The following is a 20,878-nucleotide window of genomic DNA, read 5'->3' as shown; positions in this document are numbered from 1 at the left end:
ATATTTGACTAATAATAATTTTTAGTTATAATTACTTAAATTTAATTGTGCTGATAAGTTGTCCTAAAATGTGACACAATTTTGTGCTTTTACCCGTTGATTTACATGTTTTATTGATGTATGATGTGGATGCGATGGATGAATTTTGTAATGATTATTGTAATGCATAATGAATGATTAATTAATGAAATGGATATTATCCAGTGAGATGGATAAGTGTAATGATATGCAATTTTAAAATGAAAGTAATGATGAATATGATAAAAAAGATTATGGCATGCTTACTATGACAATATGTTGAATGAAAAATGGATATGAACTTTAATGATATGCAAATATGAAAATGGGTAAAAATGAACCTAAATGATATGCCAATGCAAAATGAATTAAAATGAACCTTAATGATGTGGATGAATTAAGATGCACCTTAATGATATGGCAATACAAAATGAACTAAAAATGAATCTAAATGGTGTGACAATGAATAATGAATGAAGGGAATGCAAAAGGACCTAATTATATATGCAATATGCAACTATATGAAAATAAATAACTATAGTGCAACTATATGATAATGAATTCTAAAACGATAATGAATGCAAATAAAATTATTTTACTATGCACAAGCTAATGATAATGTAATTGAATCTTACCATGAGATGCAATGCAATCTAATGTGAAATATGATCATGCAAATGAGACCTAGGATGGAGATTTAAATGAAATTCAATGGATATGATAATGCAAAATGGAGATGGACAACTTTTTGTAATGTGCTAGGCATAATACAATGGAATAGAATGGATAGAAGGAGGAGAAAGGAAAAGTGGAATGAATAAATCAGAGTCTCCAAGGAAAATAGATGAAATTGAATGAGTGGATGGGTGGGATTTTGTTTATGTGTAGATGTGGAGAGAAAACCTAATTTTGATATTGCTAGGAATTATCTACATCACCGATTATAGTAATCAGGATGTTGTGAATATCCAAGGCATGGACTAGACTCTCAAACAAAAGCTATCTCAATGTACATAGGTTCACATACACCAATAATGGTGTAAATATGAGACTGTTGGATTGCACAAGAGAAACCATCAAATACACTATACCACAAAAGCGTGCCCCAACATACACCAACCCAAGACATACCAAGATATAAAATGATTGGTGTAGCCCTAGATAGGAATAGTCACAGGGCAAAAAATACAAATCAAAGCGAAAAGACAAATCATGCAAATGACATACACATGGCCAACTGATATCTCTTGCCAAGAGTAGGATGAGGACTTGGATAGACTTACATACATAGGGAGGATGCAACCCAATGGGCAAAGGTAATTGATGAGACTAAAAAAATAGGTAATATATCAGATGGATATGCAAGTGTATGCAAATTGGAACATCATCGCTGAGATTTGATTAGCATAGTGTGAATGGGTGTTTTATTGACACACATGTCAAGAAGAATCTCAAATTGATGGAAAACTCTCAGAATATGGGGAAGGTTCAGTGTAATGGGATAAAAGCTCAATTTGATGGGGAAATCCTTATTCAAGGTTTGGATTATAGCTCATCATCTCAAGAGGAGGTAGTGGGGATGATAGATCAAAGAGAGGATGTGGGTGAACAACCAGGGTGAAGAGTTCCTGCATGGACAAGAAAGGGATATGGATATGCATAAGGGAAACAAAGGATGAAAGAGATATGAATGTGGAGGGAGAGTGATGCAAGTGAATGCAATGAGTGTCCAAGCAAATGGTGGATTTTACTTATTTACTTTGATTCTTATGAAGAGGTTTTTTCCAAGCTACTTGCCCATAGCGCGACAAAGTGGTTTTCATTAATAGACGAAATGATTTTTCTTTACTTTGTTGCTTTTTTCAGTTTTTTTGTATTTTATGATTTATGATTTTTTTCTTCTTCTGATTTTTCAACATTGGTATACTAGGAAGACTAGGTATAGAATATCTTCAGATGCATGATATTCATTGGCTCATCTAGGAGTTCTCCTTTGGGTGTAGCCAATTCATAAGCTCCAGATCCTTACTTTGCAATGATGACATAAGGTCCAAGCCAATTAGGCTCAAACTTGCCTTTCTTTTCTCTATCCTGAATATTTTCCCGATTTTGTATAAGCACAAGGTCACCAATGTCAAATTATCGGGTCCTCACTTTCTTGTTGTAGCTTAGTTGGAGGCAATTTTGATAGACCCACAAATTATTTAAGGGCTTGAGACGTTGTCCATCTAACTATTCAAGCTCTTGTAGCATGGTCGTTCTATACTCTTCATCAGGAAGGATATTTTGTAGGGACATGAAAAGTGAAGGGATATCAATCTCAAGGGGGAGGACAACTTCAGTATTGAAGACTAAGGAGTATGGTGTGGTACCAGTGGGTGTGCAGATACTTGTGCAGTAATCCCAAAGGGTGGGATGCAGTTGTAGGTGCTAATAAAGAGGAACTTCATTTATTGTCTTCTTAAAGATTTTGATAAGAGTTTTATTAGAAGGCTCGACTTGATCATTACCTTGCGAGTAATATGGAGTGGAAAAGTGGTATTGGATGGAAAATTCCTAGCATAGCTCTTTGACATCCTAATTCTTGAAAGGTTTTCTATTGTCTATAATGATAACCCTAGGGATTCCATATCGACAGGTTAAGTAGTTCAAGATAAATTTTGTTATTTTTTTGCCGATGGTGAAGGTGATTGGTATGGCTTCCACACACTTGGTGAAGTACTTAGTGGTAGTGATGATGAATTTGTGGCCATTTTATGAGGTGGGATGGATATTACTTGATATTGAGTCCCCATTATGACAATAGACAAGGTGTTATAAATGGATACAAAACTTAAGATGACACATGTATCTTATCACCATGTTTCTGACAATGGACATATTTCTTAACATAGTGATATTCATCTTGTTCCATTTTAGGCTAATAATATCTAGTGTGCAAGAGCTTCTTAACCAAAGTGAGGCTTCTTGAGTGTGCCCCACAGATACCTTCATGTACCTCATGTAATGTTTATTCAACCTCCAGTTTGTCTAAACACCTTAGGATAGTTACATCAAAGCGCCTTTGAAATAGGGTATCACCAAGGATTGTGTAACATGTAGATAAGTGGATGAAGGTTTATTATTGGGTTTTGGTTAGGTGAGGAGGAATAGTATTATTGTGAAGGTAGGCATTGGTTTCTTGATACCAGGGGGAATCAGGACCAACAAGGACACACACCATGTCGAACTCAGGGACATCATATGCTGGGACAAGAAGATGCTTGACCAATAATTCATACTTCTGACTTTTTTTTAGCATTTGGAAGAGAGAACTGATACTAGCCATAGCATTTGCATCTTTGTTGTTTGTCCTAGGAATATACTCAAATTGAATGGTAGTGGAGTGCTGCTTCAAAGTTTCTACCTTACGATGATAGGGGAGCAACTTGTCATCTTTGGTTTGGTACTCATTGTTGACTTTCTTAATGACAAGTTGGGAGTCTCCATATACTTGCAAGGTAGTGATATTCCTTTGGCTAGCTAGGTGGAGTCTAGTAATGGGGGCTTCATATTCTGCAATGTTGTTTGTGCATGCAAAGGCTATCTTGTAGGATGAGTATAAAGTCACCTTGAAGGGTGACCAACAAAATGCTTGCCCCTGATCCATGTTGTGTACAAGAGTCATCAAAATATAACTACCATTTAGTAGACTATGCAAGTGTCATGATATAATCATCCATAAATTATGCAATGAGGGGATTGTAGCGTCATAAAATTACAACCCTTGCAATTTTGACTATATTTTAGGCCCTCACCTTTGCGACTGCATCTCCCTACTCAATTGGGATCCTTCTCTGCATCATCTTTCCAAATCTCCTCTTGTTTCAGCTCTTGTGCCACCGTGTGATCCTATCTACGCCCCAAAACAGGGCAGGATAGGAGCGTGGCACCGCTATCCCCCTTGGATAGGGGTGCCCTCCCTCTTAAGGTGGCTCTAAGATGGATCTATCTAACCCTTGAATCTAGTTTTCTATTCGGGATTCAATTTCCCCTGTGTTGGCCTTTAGTGAGATGAAAATTAATTCTCCTGTTGGCATTTGATCAATCGGTAATGCTTGTTTGCTTGATGCAACCAGTACATGTAAAAGGTTAGAATGTTGTATGATGACTATTTTGTATGTTTTCATTGATGACAACTATGTGTCTTAAGTCATCTAAGTCCTACAGTGAAACCGATAAGACTTAATTGATAAAGCATAGACAATTTCATTAGAAAACTGACAATTAGGACTTCAACTAGTAAATGGCAGACAAAGTTACAATCCGACAACCGGTAGAGGAAATTCATGAAGGATGAAGATATGTGGTTTTGTAGAAGCATTGAAGACTATCAGATGAAGATATGTTCATGACCGCACAAGCAAATTTGATCAGGTGAAAGAATTTTGATTGGTAGAACAGAGGAGTTGACAAAAACTTAACAGGTAGTGATGATAATCACTTAGATCAGTTAACCGACACAAAATTTGATGTGTTAAGTTAGTGCACGACTTATGTAAAGAGTGTATTGCAAGTTTGACTAGATTCACTGAATCTAGGGAATTGTTTCTGTAGGTCCCAGAGACAACTGAGAGGGGGGGGTGAATCCGTTGTCTAATAAATTCAAACCAAAAACTTATTAACCAACTTAATGCTTAATATCGGTAAATCAATTAAGTATGCCGGTAAACAGTGTTAACAAAAAATTACTATACCGGTAAGAATTAATGCATGAAACGTAAGCACAAAGTCATCCACAACACATGCCACCAATATTTGTACGTGGAAACCCTGTAAGGGAAAAACCATGGTGGGAAACCTTACCCACAATCAGATGATACTACTGCAGATAGTAAGTGTACAAAAAGGGGTCTGCACATGCAGAAAGGCCAACAACCTAGAGCTCATTGCTCAATCACAAATGGAAGTGACACTGACTATAGTTGGATGGTTAAATCCAATAAGAATGTACTGCACTAAATAGCATCTTCATATGCTGGATTCAGTACCGGTGTAATACTGATATGCTTCTACAAAAACCTAACTTTAACTTCAAATGATGTCTTTGTGTATACCTCTACTTGATCTCGCATATACCTTCACACAATTCTTTTTTGCATTCCACACTTGATCTTACAAATAAGATCTTACATTTATACCATACCCTAAGACCAATTTTAGTAGGTCGCCTCTACAAGATATTACAATAAAAACATTTTACATAAATATACAATATCTGATGCAATAATCAATTGAACATGTCGGCTTAATGCATTTACAACAATAATAAATCATCTCCATAGCGTGCCATGCTCATCTGGAAAAGATAAACCTGCCGGTGTAACCCTAGATAACCTGGACCTATTTGCTGGTAAAAGCAAATATGCAAATAGGAATATACCAATGATTATTACTTCAAAATAAAGTGTCCACATGATGTCTTTGACATTACCAAGTGTCTTCCTTGTCATTCTAGGTACCGGTGAACATTATATCCTGCCGGTTAACCATATACCGATAACTGTTGCACAGTTTACTGTTTGCCGGTGAATGTTGCTGGATCTCCAAAGTAGGTGTATTTAGTAGGTGTTGACATCAATGAAAAAACCATACCAAAATACCAACAGTTTCAAGGTTCTATCCGACTTAATGATGTTTTTAAGATGTGTGATGAGGTATGAAGAACATATAGAGTATGATCTTGAATCTATAAAAAATCATTAGCGATTGTTATATATCTGATAGTGCGGTTATCAGAGAAGTTCTGAGATGATGTGTATGTGATGATGTAATATTTTGAAGTAGATCTTATCAGACACAGAAGGTGCTATAAGAGGATCTTCTCACTGTTGTTATCCTAACAATTACATCAACTAAATCCCTTAACCGGGTTGGTCCTAATAGGTCTTAAACCTTTAAGTCCCCTAACAGGGAAACTCTCAAAAAGAGTGGTAAATCCTCTCACGAGGTCGATCCTAACATATCATTAGGCTCCTCACAGGGCTGATAGGTAAATCCCCTAATTAGGTGACTCTTAACCAAGTCTGCTTCTAATAGGGCATATTATTGTAAGACCTTAACTGGTCAAGATTTCTATTCTGCAAATAGTTATCTTGTGGGTAATAACTCCCACCATGGTTTTTCCCATTTGGGTTTTCCACGTATAAATTGCTTGTGTTATGTGGTCATTATTTTATTGGTTGATTGCATATGTGATTGTGTTTCTTATTTGCCTATCAAGTTTCAAGTTGTTAAGGTGCTTAATCAGATTTGTGTTATTTTTACTTGCACTGATTCACCCCCCCTCTCAGTGCCTTATAAGCTCATCAATTGGTAGTAGAGCCTAACTTCCTTAAGGCTTAACCACTTGGAAGGGATCTCTAATCCTAAGGAAAATATGAGGGCAGGAATAAGCTATAGAGAGATGGCTAGAGAACTTGCAAAAACCAAGGAAGATCTTGAAACCCTAAGAGGCAAATACAGGGCATCACTAGCTAAAAGGAAAGAACTAATCAAAAAATTGTTGGAGATCTCTGACATCAGCTTCTCAAATGAGGTGAATATTGATGCACTGGTTGAAGAAGTAGAGAAGCTGAATGGTGAAAAGATTGACCTGAGAAGAGAACTTGAAGCATTAACAATCCAGATGAGTGATTAACTTGAAGCTAGAAGAAAGGATGAGGATCAAATCCAAGATAAAGAGCATGAAATCTTTACAATTAAGTAGGAGAATGCAACTTTGTATGAACATTGGCATGAGGAGAAAGAAGAAAAGGAAGGAATACAACCAGATCTTGAAATGGAAATGTCTCTTAGAGTGACCCTCATGAAGAGGAATGAAGACCTGACCAAGGAACTTGCCGAGGCCAATGAGAAGCTTGATAAATTCAATAAGAGCCCCTCTATGCTGGATGAAGAGATCCAATCTTAGAGAATGAATGGTGATACATCTAGACTGGGATACTCTACATTTGAGAAAGGTGAACCTTCTGGTACTAAGAGCAACATGAATGAAGGTAAAAATGCTCCTAAGATTCAGAAACCTACTGGTAAGAAAGCTAATAAACCTGTTTGTTTTAAGTGTCATAAACCAGGACATACTATTAATGTTTTTTAGAAGAAGATCTGATGCAAACATTGGCTATAGACCTAACACTAAATATGTATCTAGAAGATTTGAAGGTTACTGTTATACATGCAACATGTATGGGCATAGATCAGTTGAATGCAGATATAGAGCAAACAATCCAACACCTCACATGAACCCAAGATCTATTCGTGATTGGAGAAGAAATTTCAATAACTAGAGAAGCACTAATTGGCAAAGACCCTATGTTAACCGGTCTAGTCCCTATAAGATGGAGAGGAGAGTCAACGCGATTTGTTCAATCTATAACAACTTTGGACATGTACCAATAAATTGCAGAAGAAGAATAGGAAGAGGCAATGCAGGACTGTGGAGAGCATCTAGAATGGCATGTTATCACTATAATCAACCAGGACAAATTGCTAAGTTTTTTAGAACAGATAAGAACCAACCGAAGAATCACTTTGTAGATCAGAAAGGGAAAAAGATAATGGATGTTGAAGAAACCATAGCCAAGATGAATAAGCTTTGGAAGAAGAAGAGTGATGACAAATCAATAGAAGAGTTTGATTTTGCACCTAATGTAGAGAATCCATCACCGACAAACGAAGTTGTTTTTACAACTTGGGGTGTGCATATTGTCAAATCTTGAGATGAACCCCTAGATGATGTACTGTAAGTTGAATCTGCATATTCTGATGCACTTTTGATGTTTAGAAGTCTTTTTTGAATCATAAACCAGTAAATATTATATAGTTTTAATAACCGGTAATATGATTTAGTGTGTTTTAAGGCGTTTTAGGGTTTTGTTGGTAAGAGCATTTATTACGGCAGATAGAAAGTAAATAAAAAGAAATTTTTGAATTTCATTTGTCATTTCACAATCTTGAGAACATTTGGTGAGTGAGAAGAGAAGAGAAAAGTGTGTGCTAGCAGTATTCAATCCATTTTCTAGTAGTCTGAAGTGATCAAAAGTGAAGTTTGAATTAGTGACTAAGCTTTTTGAAGGTTTTGACAGTTGGAAACCCTTGTACCGAAACATAAAAGGTATTTATCTGAGAATTCCTACTCTTTTCTTGGCAATTTTCATATTTGATATGGATACTCCGCACCTTATTGATGTGACTAAGAGGGCACGACCTGAGTTTAAAAGACATCCATATAAGTATGAAGAAACTGACCCTATCGGTGCATTATCCAATGTACTGAATGGTGTTTTACACGTTGAGTATGTTAGATCTTACTAGCACTATAAATCAGAAGACTTGGGTGTGGTAGTTATTTTTAATCAGTACAAATCTTTGTGTGATAATAAGGGTATTCTAAAAGAACAATTTAGAAGCATCACCGACAAAGGGTTCCACCATGTGATCAATTTCATTGATGATTTTGATGATGAGTTGGTCAGATTTGTTTTGAGTCGGATTCATGATTAGTTTATGTGGCTATACAGACCTCACAAAATACCAAGGAAGCAATCCATTAATGGAATTGTAAAGCACTGAGAGGGGGGGGGGGGGTGAATCAGTGACACCAAAAATAGTACTACTTTAAAAACTGTCTGGTAGATAAACTTAACAAGTTTGTTAAACAATATGCATGCAATAAAAAATGATATAACAACATCCACAATAAGTAAAACATCCACCATAACACAAGTGTTTATACGTGGAAAACCCAAATAGGTAAAAACCACGGTGAGATGGGACTCACAAGTTAACTATCTGTAGTAATAGATAACTGACCAGTTAGGGTCTACAAATGCTCTGCTAGGAGTGAATCCTGTTAAAGATCCCAAAGCTTAGTTAAAAGCTATACCCTGTAAAAGTTAGTACCCTGTAAAAGGTAGTACCCTATAAAAGGTAGTACCCTGTAAGGAGTAACCTCAGTGGAGGATTTCTAAATCCTAACTAATGGATCACCCGGTTAGAGGATTTGAACAATGAAGCTTGTTAGAGCTTACCCGGTTAGGGGATTTGACTGCTGCAGTGATCAAAAAATAATAGGTGATGTGATCTAGTGATAACACAAATTGCTTGTATAGATCCTCTTCTGCGCACTGAACTCCTTTTTACCAACATACTCTGTGACTTAACACTTCTGCCTTTACACATATCATATCACTTTCGCTCATGCAAAAATAATTCATTGTGATGTCAATATATAGAAATTTTAGATTTCATGTTGGCCTTTAGAAATAATAACAAAATTACCTAGGTATAGTGTATCTGGTCAAGTGATCATAACTCATCACAAAAATACCGCAAAATCTTGTTGGTGAGGATAACTCATCAGTACTTGTGATAACTCATCACATAATCAGCAAATACCGGTTGGAACAATCAATACTAGTTGGAGTTAAACATATAAACCATTATCCTTGATGCTCCTGTGATAATCTCCGCTGGATCTCCATGTTGTTGCCGAGTTATGTTGATCCACTGGTTGTCTGGTTGTCTCCTATGCATATACTAGTTGTCACCAAGTACCGGTTAGAAATAAACCTCTAGTATACCGGTTGTAGTATAAACAACTTTGAAGTTACTCCGGTAGACAATATGAATATATGTGTGTGTATGTGTTTCATCAATGACAACATATGATGAATTCATTACAATCATCATCAAGCCAACATCCATGCTGTAACTAATTTCTACTCAATTAGTGAAGTTCCATTGTTGAGGTCGGTTCCTAAAAATGATGTTGAGAAGCTAAAATGATCAAGATGGGATGGCAGAGCCATGATAGTGAACAACACCAATGATCCCGCTATGAAATATGCATCCATGGTGATTGGTTATAGAATTTTATACAACAGTAGAATGCACAACATACCGACAATAGCTATACACACTACCTATCGAATGGTAAAAGAAAATGTGGACTATGATCTTGTTGAAGCTATGAGGAGTCAATTAATGGCGAATCTTGAAGCTATGAAGAAGGACAAAAGGCTGAGATTTGAATTTGGACAACTAATTTTGGGATTGTTCTTTTATTTTTAAAACTTTTTCCTTAGAATCGGTGATGTTCAATGGATCGAAGGCACCCCTACACTATTATAGATGAAGAACAACATTAGGATGCTGAAGGATAAGTTCGATGATATTTCATTGGGTTATTTCAAGAAATTTTAAGAAAATGCATGCAAGAGAATGTATATCGGTAGAAGTAGTCAACCGGTATGAAAATTCCATTTGTTTCATGATAGACACCGACACATGCTTAATGGAAGTGATCATTCCAAGGACAACATGGGTGCTACTGATGTGATATGAAGCTCATAAGGACTTTCTTGTTGCATATGCTGAGCATTTGTTGGAACAACCGGTTGATACGACCGCTGAGAGGCTTGGAACCTATAAGGAGAACCTACTTCAAGTACACTCTGAATTGCAGCAACTGATAATAGCAAATAAAGTGAAGAAAAAGGTGGAGGCCTTTGTTGAACAGGCTGGTTTTACCAAGGAGAAGATAGCAACTACAAGAGAGAAACATGCAATAGAACAAGAAGGTACCTCTAGTGTACCAACTAGTTCCTCCACCGGTAAAATGAGAGCAGTGAAAGTAACAAAGATGAAAAAGAAAGAAGAAACCAAAGTAAAATCTGCTAAATCTCAAAGAGAGAAACCATCAAAGATACAGTTCTGGAGGAGAGGGAAAACGGTTGAAACTCCTTTTGCACCAGTACAAATTGGTAAGAGGAAGAAAGAGAAGACCCATAAACCGACAGATGAAGAGGCTAGTAAGTCTGATGGGGATAAGAGACCACTAAGAGCAAGTGTTAAGAAGCCTAAAACAACTAGTAAGGGAAAAGTATCTATAACTTTGACATTAGAAGATTATTTTAAGAGAATGGTCAGATTAATAAAGGACTATGTAATCTATAAAGGATTAAATCCATTGTTTATTCACTTGACTGCGGATCAACAGAGAGATATTGAAGATGCAGTCATCTTCAATATGAACAAATTTAGAAAATCACTTATTGAGCTACAAGGATAGATTCAAAATTCTTTGTATAATCTTATTAATGTAAGATGGTAGGCTGCCATTAGCCAAGATAAAGAATTCATTGATTATATCCTTAAGCACATACAACCAGAAGCTAGTGAAGAAGAAATTGAATAGTTAAAGGTTAATGTGAAGGCATCATACAGATCCAAAAAGAGATTGACAAGAATATTGATTGGTGAGAGAGAATCAATCCAGAAGGAGACTAAAATTTTGATCAAGAAGGCTTTAGGTCTCATCCCTGATGATGAAGAAAAAACAAGATGAGGAAGATGAACCATAAAAGATTAAGGGTGAATATTTTCCTGAGGGTGTTAAGACTACAAACTTTGAGCCTGACAACAAGTACTTATATGATGATCTTATTGATACCGAACTGATAGATATACCAAATAATGATACCGATGATGCTGATGCTACTGATAATGTTACTAATACTACTAATAATGTAGATGTTATTGATGATGTACATGTCAATATTGATGTACAAGATATTGATATCAAGTTTGGTGAGAAACAATAAGCACAAAACATAGAAGAAGAGAGAGTTGTAGACAAAAGCACAACTAGGCAACCAGTGAATGCACAATCAACAAAGACTCAGACTAAACCGGTAACTGTAACTACAGATGTAAATATAAGTGTTTCTATTGATGACAACCAGAAGGATAAGACTGATGAAAAGAAGGTAAAGGAAGCACCAATGAATGAACAAAGTGTGGAAAATCAACCACCACCGGTCAAGGCCACCATTGAGGAAGAGAAGACAAAAGAAGGTAAGACAAAGAAAGAGAAATTTGAGAAAAAGGAGTTAGAGAAGAAAATAGAGGAGAAGAAGGAAACACTATCTCCTAGCTAAAAGAAGAAAACAATAATTGATGATGATGATGACTCCGTAAGCATTAAAGGTCCTATTTATATGGATAATTTGAGTTCTTCAAAGTTAATGGAGATTGCTACCGCAATGCAATCCCATGCACAAAAGAAAAGAATGAAGGAACAACAAAGAGAAGTAGAGACTATAAGGACTGATGTTGATATTTTATCAAGTCTCCTACCAGAGTCTGATACAGAACATTTGGCTACCCCTATTGCCAAGCTTGGACAATTAGTTGTTGATGTCGGAGAACAATTTAAAACCATTGAAGAGGCAACATACATTACTATTGAAAAGGATTAAAAGAAGAAAAGGGAAGAACAGTTAATGGGTGAAATTGATAAAGGTAAAATTTCCCTAACAATGAATAAAGACTTGTTGAAGACATGATTGGAAACCAAATGCGAGATTTTGGCTAATATTTCCCAATTTTCACTATTTTGTGTTGAGTTAAGAAAGAAGAGAGTTGATACTAAGAAGGAGTTACAAAAGTTAAGTGAAACATTCACACTGGTACAAGAGTCAGTGATCACTTTTGGTAGAAAGGTTGTTCATCTAGAACACCGGTTAGAACTTTACGAACATGAACAAGCAAGACGGGTCAGATCACTAAAAGAACTTCATAATCAGCTACTTCCAAAAGTTGATATTCTTCAGAGAGCATTCAAAGAGTCTGAGGCAATTTTGGCTACTCCTGAGATGAGTACAGTTGATTCTATGGAGGAGTTAGTAGCACAAATATTGACACATGTTGAGATTACCGAGACATTGTTAGAAACTTGAGACAATGATCTTAAACAGTTGAAGTTTCATTACAATGATGTTTTCATAAGAATTGCATTATAAAGACTTTAAACTTTTTATCTCTATATATACATGCAGTTTTGCTGACAAATTGTGATGTAATGTATGTATTTTACTTCTTTATTTGACATTGTTGTCAAAGGGGGAGTAGAATTAGTTTATGAGTCAAAATTTTGTATGTACTGTTAAGGGGGAGTAATGATTTTATTTTTTGTAAATAGCAGTAATTGCTAAGGGGGAGTATGAGTTGGTATGAGTCTATGTATTCAAAAATTCATCATTTTTTGTTTTGCACACTTAGTTGATAAAATTTTTCCTAAGTGTTGCCATCAATGCCAAAGGGGGAGAATGTTGGCATTTGATCGAGTGGTAATACTTGTTTTCTTGATGCAACCGGTACATGTAAAAGTGTAGAATGTTGTATGATGACTATTTTGTATGTTTTTATTGATGGAAACTATGTGCCTTAAGTCATCTAAGTCCTATAGTGCAACCAGTAATACTTAACCGATAAAGCAGAGACAGTTTCATCAGAACCGGTAAATGGCAGACATAGTTACAATCTGATAACCGGTGTGAGAAATTCATGAAGGATGAAGAGATGTGGTTTTATAGAAGCATTGAAGACTATCAAATGAAGATATGTTCATGACCGCACAAGCATATTTGATCAGGTGAAAGAATTTTGATTGGTAGAACATAGGAGTTGATAGAAACTTAATCGATAGTGATGATAATCACTCAGATCGGTTAACTGGCACAAAATTTGATGTGTTAATTCAGTGCACAACTTATGTAAGGAGTGTATTTCAAGTTTGACTAGATTCATTGAACCTATGGAATTGTTTCAAGGTTCTAGCCAACTTAATGATTTTTTTAAGATGTGTGATGTGGTATGAAGAACATATAGAGTAAATGATGTTTTTAAGATGTGTGATGAGGTATGAAGAACATATAGAGTATGAGCTTGAATCTGTAAAAAATTATTAGTGATAGTTGTATCTCTGCTAGTGCGATGATCAGAGAAGTTATGAGATGATGTGTATGTGATGATGTAATATTCTGAAGTGGATCTTATCAGACACATAAGGTGTTATAAGAGGATCTTCTCACTGTTGTTATCCTAATAGTTACAACAACTAAATCCCTTAACTTGGTAGGTCCTAACAGGTCTTAAACCTTTAAGTCCTGTAACAAGGAAACTCTCAAAAAGAGTGGTAAATCCTCTCACAAGGTTGATCCTAACATATCATTAGGCTCCTCACAGGGCTGATAGGTAAATCCCCTAACCGGGTGATTCTTAACCGGGTCTGCTTCTAAAAGGGCATATCATTGTAAGACCTTATCTGGTCAAGATTTCTATTATGCAAATAGTTATCTTGTGGGTACTAACTCCCACTATGGTTTTTCCATGTATAAATTGCTTGTGTTATGTGGTCATTATTCTATTGGTTGATTGCATATGTGATTATGTTTCTGATTTTCCTATCAAGTTTCAAGTTGTTAAGGTGCTTAATCAGATTTGTGTTATTTTACTTGCACCGATTCACCCCCCCTCTAAGGGCCTTATAAGTTCATCATATCCTAGGCTAGTATAAAAGGGGATTCATTCATCTCATTTGTAGAAGCGAAATTCAAGAGGAGGCCTTCATTATCATCGTCAACCATTCAAGTCTTGAAGTCTTCAAACATCTCCTTCTTCATTTATCCATTGGAGCAACATTACAAAATTCATTTTAAAGCATGCGTGTGTTAGGTTTTGTCATGTTACATGCCATTTAATGCTACACTTGTGATTACATTCAAGAAACAAAGCAACCATCATCCAAAAATTGCAGATCTACAAGGTATTCATTTCTATTATTCACATTTAAGCATTTGCAATTAATTTCTTTCAAGGTTGATTCCTCAACCGGGGTTTGACTAAGGCAAACCCTGGTCCACAACCCTTCTTACCTTATTTTCTGTCTGTAGGTTACAGGTGCACAACTATGATTGCAGGTTTTGGCTTCATTTCTAGAGATGGAAAAAACCTTTTCGGCGCGCGGATTTTTCAAAGGACTAGGTGCAACTTCAACCCGGTCCCGTTGACTTTTCTCCAAAATTGTAGGGCAGATCGATATCAGTCTAAATATCTCATATCCAAAGTTACAACGCGATCCCAAAACAGTAGCTCCTTATTTCATCCATTTTGTCTCCCTTTTCTGCATAGTCAACAAGTCAACATATCTCTTTACAAAAGATAGAAAATTGCATTCCAATCCTTGCAATCCACTTGGTATTCATATCCTTATTTACCTTGGATTTGGATCTAGTGGATTCAAGCCCCTCTTTTGAATGTAAAGTATCTCCCAAGTGAAAATTATCCTAGTGGTTTCCTTTCTCCCTCCTAGGTGGGGAACCACTAGGACCCAATTTTCCACTTTACATTTTGGTGAACCCGACGTCTTACTCCTTAATTCTGAGTTCTTATTAATAGATCTGGATAATTGCAATTTGAATTTCAAAATTTCATTTCCAAGTTTTATCTTTTTGCAAATTTTAGAGGTTAATTGCATAAAAACCCTAATTTTTTGTTTTGAGAAAATTAAGCTTGTGAAGTATCGCATTTCAGTTGCTTGTTTCAAATCTGATTTTTATTTAAAAATTACAATTCAAATCTATCTTTTCATTCTGAAAATTAAGTGGTTAAATAGAAAAACCCTAATTTTTAAGAATCTCCTATTTCGACCTTTGATTGCTAATTTGATCGATCAAGACATCTCCAAATCAGCTATTTTTTGGATTTTGTAATAAAATCATAATTTCAATAATCCCTAAAAAATAAAAAAAAGTCGGCAATACAAGGTACACTTTGTACCCTATCCCTAGCTTTTTTTTTTCTGAAATTTTGGGAGTCGGAACTGACTGTATTTTTCTGCTTAAATCTAGGAAATTGGCGTACTTTATCAATTTTTACACCTCTTAAGGTCGAAAGTAAAATTCAAATTTCAACACCCTCAACTTTAAATTAATTTTCATAAAAGGTCCTAATTTTTAGATCTTCTTTTTGTAAAAATTAAGATTTTCATTAAGAGACTTTCAATGGAAATCAATGGATTAGATTTATTTTCTATTTCACATATGATTACATTGTTTTTAACATATATTTATTAGAATCATGTGTTGGATAATGGCTTCATTCATTTTATGTTGCTTCTTTTCACTCATACCACTTTGTCATATTGTGTTGTTAGGATTTCAAAGTCATTTCCTTTTCAATTTGGTCTGAAAGATTTTATGTATCATTTATGTTGTATTATGGTGATGATATTAACAAAATGCATTTCATATGTTAATCATCTTAAGACTTTTGTAGATCCCAATCTTAGAGATCCTAATCCCTGTACCTCTCCTAGGGTATCTTGTGTGAATGAGGTGAGAGCTAATACTTCAACCAATGATCTTTTTAAAAGAGAGCAAGCATTGGAAATTAATACGGCCCCATCTTATTCTCATACACATACTGTTGAACAAGGGGGACAACATAAAAATATTAACATTCTTACCTCTTTAGACCCTCCTTATTCTCATATGGCCTATCTTCAATATTAAAATATATGTGTTGGATAATGGCTTCTTTCATTTTATGTTGCTTCTTTTCATTCATACCACTTTGTCATATTGTGTTGTTAGGATTTCAAAATCATTTCCTTTTCAATTTGGTCTCAAATCTTTTATGTATCATTTATGTTCTATTATGGTGATGATATTAACAAAATATATTTCATATGTTATTCAACTTAAGACTTTTGTAGATCCCAATTTTAGAGATCCTAATCCTTGTACCTCTCCTAGGGCATCTTGTGTGAATGAGATGAGAGATAATGCTTCAACCAATGATCTTTTTAAAAGAGAGCAAGCATTGGAAAGTAATATGGGCCCATCTTCTTCTCATACACATATTGTTGAACAAGGGGGGAAACATCAAAATATTAACATTCTTACCTCTTTAGGCCCTCCTTATTCTCCTATGGCCTATCTTCAATATCATAATATATGTAGAGAGGATGATGTTATGCATTTTATTCATGATATTTCCCCTCACATATAAATAAGTAAAAATGAGCCTTTATAAGATGAGGATGTTCATTCCCAATCTCCCAAAAGGGATAAGCCTGATAAAGGAAAGAAGAGTATCCTTTCACATGATATTCCTTCTTCATCTACAAATCCTTTTACTCCTCCTTACACATCAAATTTCAAAGAAATTCATGATCATATTCCCCCACCTAGTCATTTGCAACATTCTTATAGTAGTGACTTTCATATAATAACAAAACAAGGTTTTAGAGGACAAGGACTTGGGAATTTTGAGCAAGGAATTCATGTCCCTATAAAATCTCCCACACAACATAATATAGAAGGCCTAGGAAATGAGACTCCTCTCCCTATGGATGAAATCCTTAGGCTCCAAAACTTTAAAAACTATCTCCAACGACAACAAATCAAAAGAGCCCGCAAGAATGCTTCTTCTTCAAAACATCCTTTTTGCCCATTTCATCAAACACACGATCACAATGCTGACGATTGCCCTAATTTTCAAAAATCTATTAAAGATGGCATAGACAATGGCAAAATTAGAATCATGGATAATAATCCTTCTTCTTCTGATAATTCTTCTTCTCCATGTCAAGACAATGAATTAAAACATATTTATCATCTTGAAAGACTAGCTACAAGAATCTATTAGAGATTGAAATATTATACGAACATTTCCTTTCCCCCTAAAAAGAAAAACAACAATCTTGAGCAAGCAAAAGGTGATGAGCATTGCATTTTTCATGATTCATATTCACATTCTCTTGGAAAATGTCATGCACTTAAGAAATTTGTTCAAAAGCAATATGATACTGCATGAATTTGTCTTACAATAGATCTAGTTGTATTTCTTGGCAAAAACATAGTGCCTTAGCATTGCTTTTCTCTTCATGTTGCTCTTCACCCTATGAAATAAGTAGCCAACTCAATTGGAGGCTCTTTATCATTTGTGATGGTGTTATTTCAATTTTGAATACCTTGGAGTAGAAACATGAAGTTCACTTTCCTTCTTCTTTCTATGGATTTATCTCTATCAGATCTCCTTTCTTGCATAGAGTTATTCTTATGTGAGCATATAATTATTCTTTGGTTTTCCTCTTTGCTTGGAGAGGATCATCTTTAATGATTAATCCACTTCTTCTCTTTCTTTCATTTTCTTGGAAAAATGACCTCTTTTATGGTTTCGGTTATTCACAAGTATGATATGCACCTAGCAGGGAATGATCTCTCGTGAAGTACATGTCCCTTGCTTGAGAGGATTTGTTCCATTAGGAAGGCATATCACTTGGAAATAGTCATCATTAGAAGATGTGTAATGCTTCTCCTTGTTCTTCTCATTGGGGGGCAAGGATTTCACTACTTTCTCTTTCTTTCTATCTCATTTATCATTATTTCCTTTAGGGGCTTCATTTTTTCATATGTGATTATCATTTCTTACAATCATATGTTCTTATGACTAATCCCTCTCGGGGAATATGTGATGTTCCTTCTCTCTTCTCTTAGAATATTACCACTTATTGAGACATGTATTTTACATATACTAATGTCTTTTCTTGCATGCGTTCATGAAAGTACATTGTGCATTTGCTTATGTTTAATCTCTCTCTAGAAGATTGTGTAAGCTCTTCTCATTGTCTCTACACTTGTGGGGCAATGATCTCTATCTCTCTCCTTTTCTAAGGATCCACTCTTTCCTATTTTTTGGATGGTGTTAGTTTTATTACTTGTTGTCATTCTTTGTGTGAAATTGTTGTTTTCTCAAGGGTTCTCTCTTATACAAGAGGTGTAAGTCCTTGAATACAACATCTTTCACACTTGGTAATGTACATCTATAATGAATTCACCCACCCCATTGGTATGAAAGTGAGCCATCCTTCATCGAGAATCTCTTTCACCTATAAATAGGAGGAAGGATTGAATTCTTGTTGTCTTATGCACTTCATTCTAGAAAACATTATATCTGTCTAAGACAACTCCTCTTGGAGGTATATGTCTTTTGAGCAAAGATCTCTTGTCCTCCGAGGATCTCCTTTACACTTATAACAAGATATCCCTTTTCAAATATCTTATCCTTGCTTGAAGAGTATTCCCTCTTTTGCTTGGATTTATGACATTGTTGCATGATGGATATCTTCTTGGTGATGAAGGAATGTATCCTTGTTCTACTTTTCTTATGATATCAACATTAAACTATGTTGACATCTTAAGGTGGGGGGCACCCACATTGCTCTTTTTGTACTATATTTCTCTCATGCATTGTATCTCTTATACAGTGGGCCATTCTTAGAATGAGATGTCACCACTTTTCCCTTGTGTAGTGAGTCATTCTCAAAACGAGATGTCACCACTTTTCTCTTGTACGGTGGGTCATCCTCAAAATGAGATGTCACCACTTTTCTCTTGTACAGTGGGTCATTCTCAGAACGAGATGTTGCCACTTTTCTCTTATGTTGTGAGATATTCTCAGAACCAGAGGGCAACCTCTTAGAGTGAGATATCACCACTTTTCTCTTATACAGTGGGTCATTCTTGGATCTAGAGGGCAACCTCTTAGAGTGAGATGTCGTCACTTTTCTCTTATACAGTGGGTCATTCTCGGAACCAGAGGGAAACCACTTAGAGCGAGATGTCGCTACTTTTCTCTTATGTAAGGTGATTATTCTCGGAACTAGAGCAAAGTCTCTTAGAGTGAGATGTCACACCTTGCTTGAAATTTGTACTATACATTTTATACAGGTTGTAGCATACTTAGGCATAGAATCCTATGGAGGTGCTTCAAACCTCACTTGCACACACGCACATGAGGTTGAGTGGAACTAACGGTGTTCTCACCCTCCTCCCTTACATGGATCACCTAGACAAAATCTAGGGGCTAGTTTTCCATGTCCTCTTTTCTCCATGAATCACCTAATTCTAGGGGCGAGATGTCCATGGTTCCTTTTGTTCGCCTATCTTCTCATGGATCGCCAAAGTGTGTATTTGTGTTCTCTCTCTTCTTCCTCTCATGAACTCATAGTTTTACTATTGGTGGTTCATTGATGATGTCATCTTTTCTCTTTCATGTGATTATTGGTGTTTATGTGATGGAGTTTGTCTTTGTGTTTCAATTAGTTGTTGAGACAGTTGAGTATCAAGGTCTCTTCGTCTAGTTGATTTATGGTCTCGTGTTTTGTTTTTTTCATGTGTCTTTTGTGCTTGGTGTAGACACCTAAAATTGTCATGTCTAATTAAATAAATATCTTTATTTATTTAATTATTTTAGCCTAATTCTTCTATTAATTAAATAAATCTTTATTTATTTAATTAATTCATTTATCCTCTTCTAGCCTTATTTCTCATTTAAATAAATACATTTATTTATTTAAATTATCCTTTTCCTAAATTAAATAAATATCTTATTTATTTAATTGATCCCACTTCTTCTATTAATTAAATAAATATTTATTTATTTAATTAATTCATTAGCCTTTTCTACCCATGACATATGTCATTCATCTCTTAATTCCTACATTACCCACCCTCTTATTATTTTCTTATTTTCTTTACCTACCCTCTAATCATAGCCGACCATTTATCTTTTACACCTCTCAATCTTATCCCTCCATTTCTTATAGTGTCTTCTATATAAGGAGATGCTTTCTTCATTATCAAACCCCAACTGACTAACTACTTGATTACTCGACTACACTATGCCTTTGCACTTTTACATGCAATCCTACTTGCAACCACATTTCTGTTCTTTGTTGAGCTCTTGTGCACATATAAAATCTGAGAGCAACTATATCAAGCAAGATCAATGGAGATAGAAAGAATGGAGATCCAAACCCTATTGGACATGTGATGGTATAATATTTGTGATTTCATTTGATTTGCATTGTCTTAGGTAATCTTCATATGTTATGGTGGATCTTTGTTGTTGTTAGGCTAGGGTTTTGTGGTTGAATTCATTTGGTCTCTCAATATTGTTGTTATCCATT

Source organism: Cryptomeria japonica, chromosome 9 (genome assembly GCF_030272615.1).
Source record: "Cryptomeria japonica chromosome 9, Sugi_1.0, whole genome shotgun sequence".
Classification (NCBI taxonomy): Eukaryota; Viridiplantae; Streptophyta; class Pinopsida; order Cupressales; family Cupressaceae; genus Cryptomeria; species Cryptomeria japonica.
This window is presented reverse-complemented; position numbering follows the sequence as displayed.